This window comes from Nicotiana attenuata, unplaced genomic scaffold (genome assembly GCF_001879085.1).
Source record: "Nicotiana attenuata strain UT unplaced genomic scaffold, NIATTr2, whole genome shotgun sequence".
Lineage (NCBI taxonomy): Eukaryota > Viridiplantae > Streptophyta > Magnoliopsida > Solanales > Solanaceae > Nicotiana > Nicotiana attenuata.
The window spans coordinates 24,321-27,702 of NW_017674936.1; positions in this window are offsets into that span (position 1 = coordinate 24,321).

Consider the following 3,382-nt stretch of genomic DNA (forward strand, 5'->3'; position numbering starts at 1 on the left):
TAGAAAAACTATTACTAATTAGTTGACAACAACCTAAAGTTCCCGCCAAAATTAACAAAGGAAGATTCAGCACGAACTCATTGACTATAACACGTTGAGATTATATGGAAGATAACAGGGGGCATTTCTCGAGTTCTTTTCCAAGTTCCATCACACAAGAAAGCAAGGAAAACCCTTACACTGACCATGCACACACTCAGCAAGCGTGCAAGGGGAACATAAGGACGAGAAGAGGGGAGAAAGTCAGACGCAAAGCATGCATAGGCAACGACAAACACCACGTTTAGCTGACCAATATATCATAGCTTGGGGCTTTTACAGTAAGTTGTCACCAGACTTCCTGACCTAAAGTCTATATATGAACACCAGAAGTTTAAGATCACCTGCACTCTTATGCTTCTTAGTTAGTTGTTACCAGGCGCATCCCTTCAGAATTAGTAAGGAGCAAACTAAGGCCAAATTCATAATGAGTCAACCTATACTTTTGCAATAATCAATTGTTTATTTTATTGGTCAACTTTCCTTCACATCCCACTTCACCTGTGTAAGTTCATCCAATTTTTGAATAATTGGCCCCAGAGTACGAAGAAGATGGAAGTTTACTAGTACTAAACAAAAGCCTGCCGATGCAAACAGATATTTTAACAAGGGAGAAAATGTCGTCCACAACAGCATAGTAAAGTTAAGGCATCTACAAGCTACAACACCCAGGCACAAAAGGTTGAACTGCAACCCACTAAGAATTTGTGTCTGAAGATTAAGTCTATATGCTTATGGCTTTTTGGCTATTAGGTGTACTCTTCAGGATGTCAGAGATGAAAATAGCTTGGTAGATTTAATTGACTCACTACAGGGATAGGAACTTTACAGAAAGGAATCCTTTCTTTTGTTTTTGTGTAGGAGGGTTCTGACTATGTAAATATACAAGCACCGTTGTAGAGCTAGATTTTTTTCTATCACTAATAATCCATTACTTACCTGTTCAAAAACAAAAGGAAAAAAGAATTTGCCACCGACAAAAGTCAAATACCAAAGTACCAAACACATAAAGGATCATAATACTTTTTTTATAACCATGGTCTCGGCCAGCAGCCAGCTTGCGCGCACCTCGGCTAATTCCAACGGGTAAAGGGTCATAATACTTAATAGCACACTTTTTAGTACCTAAACCACACGATGGGCATTTTATGCCATAACTCATAAGCATGCCCATCAAATGAAAACTACAAATTCCCTATCGAAAGAATAAAATAAATGGATCACCAAAAATCCAAATAGAAATAAAATCAACATTACATGGGTTTTACCTGCTATTTAGCCTTAACTCCATCATATGCACAAAGAGATCAATACAACGATGACGAGCTAACTCAGAAGCATAAATCCCAACCAACTCTTCATGTTGCTTTGTAAAAAGAAACATAGTATACCTGCAATTGCAGTTCAGACTTCAGAAGCCAACAACACAACCCTATAAAATAACAGACACGGGATATTGGACGATAACATTTGAAGATATGAAAATAGTGGATTATTACTTTGATCAATCATGGGAATGAAGCAGAAAAACTTGATACCATAAAAAAGAAAATCGACAGATGAAGACATTAATTCTCCTTGAAACTTGAGACGAAATGCAAATCCCAATCAAGAACAAACACAAACAACCAATATATATGAGTCGTGTACCAAAAAGTAGAGAACCTACATCAAGATATGATTCTCTACACAGACACCAAATCATTTACACAGACAGGTATCTCATAGCTACATCAAAAAAACAAACACAAGTGGATATTCCTTAAATGGACAAAATCATTTTCAATCCCTCCCACCGCTCTCCTTCCATGCAACCTACATAAGAGCTAGCGGGTACCTCCCATGCCGTTGGTCTTCTTTCTAGCTTTTAAGAGACCAAATGTAGCATATCTCTTATTGTACCTACATCGCCCTTTATATTCCGAAACAATTCAAAATCACCCTTCACAAACCAGGGGCCACCTTCCACTGCAACAGAAGGTGATCAAGGTCTTCGCCCGAATATTTGCATGTATAGCACCAATAGACATAGGTCATAGTTATCCACCTCAGGTTCTTCACTGTTAGTATCGTTCCCTTCCAGGACAACTTATTAATCCATACATGTAAATGATGTCTCCTCTCTCACCAACGATTTCTGGTAGTATGATTGGTGTTGTTAAAGGCTTGCTTAAGCCTTGAAGCTTAGGTGCAGACAGACTGAGCGAATCGCTTGGCTTATGCTTTAGTTCAGTCACTACGGCGTTAAGGTGCACGTCTCATTACTAATAGACATTGTGCTGAATAGACGACAATAACTAATAAATATTTCACTTTATTGCAATTTTTAAAATCCTTTTGTGTTATTTATGCTTATAATAGTATTCTTGAATTACATTTTTTTTTCTTCATTTGAACCTTTCTCCATTAAAGCCCCTGCTGTATTTACACTTTGCTCCAAAAGCATCAATGAACCCCAATGTTTTTTTGCGCTTTTTATTTTATAACACGGAGTATGATTTGACTACGAAAGAAACTATTTCTCCTCAACCCCCACCTCCATGATTCCTGCGTAGAAGGCATATATGATCTGCTTGTAGAGTGCTCGAATTAAATTTGGAACTCCCCGTCCCCCAGTCTCATAGATGCCTCCAAAACCGAGGTCCCTAATATATACCTCCCTCTTGCGCCCTTCAGATATATTGGATTGCCATCTCTCCCTGGTTTAATACTCTGTATACGTGAGGAAAGGAGGCCCTCAGAACCTCAAAGCTGTGGTTCCAAAAGCTAATTCTAATGTCAACCCCGACCCTAAAAATGATATGCCTGCTAAAGTCTTTCCCCCTTCATGATACTCCTCCACAAGCCACAACCAAATGGCATTGTGATATTTCAAGTCCTCCACCCCTCTTCCGTTGTGTCGTACCTCTCTGCTACCCCCTCTTTCCATAAAGCATATTCCATCTCGAATCTCCACAACCATTTCCTTAGCTTTCTTGAACACCTTGATCTCTTCCGTTCCTAGCCACGCATTTTCTCGGTGTCGTGTCTGCTACCACTTTACAAAGTGGAACTTTCTGGTACCATGTCCAGGGGATTAAGAATGAAGATATTGATTTCTGAAATCAAATTGCATCACATTTTATTTCTACTTCAATGTTCCATGAGAGGATAAGCACATTGAAGTTGATTCTTCTTTTAATCAGTCACATTAAAGTTGATTCTCATTGTTCGTAAAAAACCACAATCCAGATGCATCTATTCCAATTTTATTTGAGCCGTGACGAGTTGGAAGATACATTCATTCACCAATGCACGTAGAGGGGGGGGGGGGGTAAGGGGGGACGAAAGATATGTATATTTG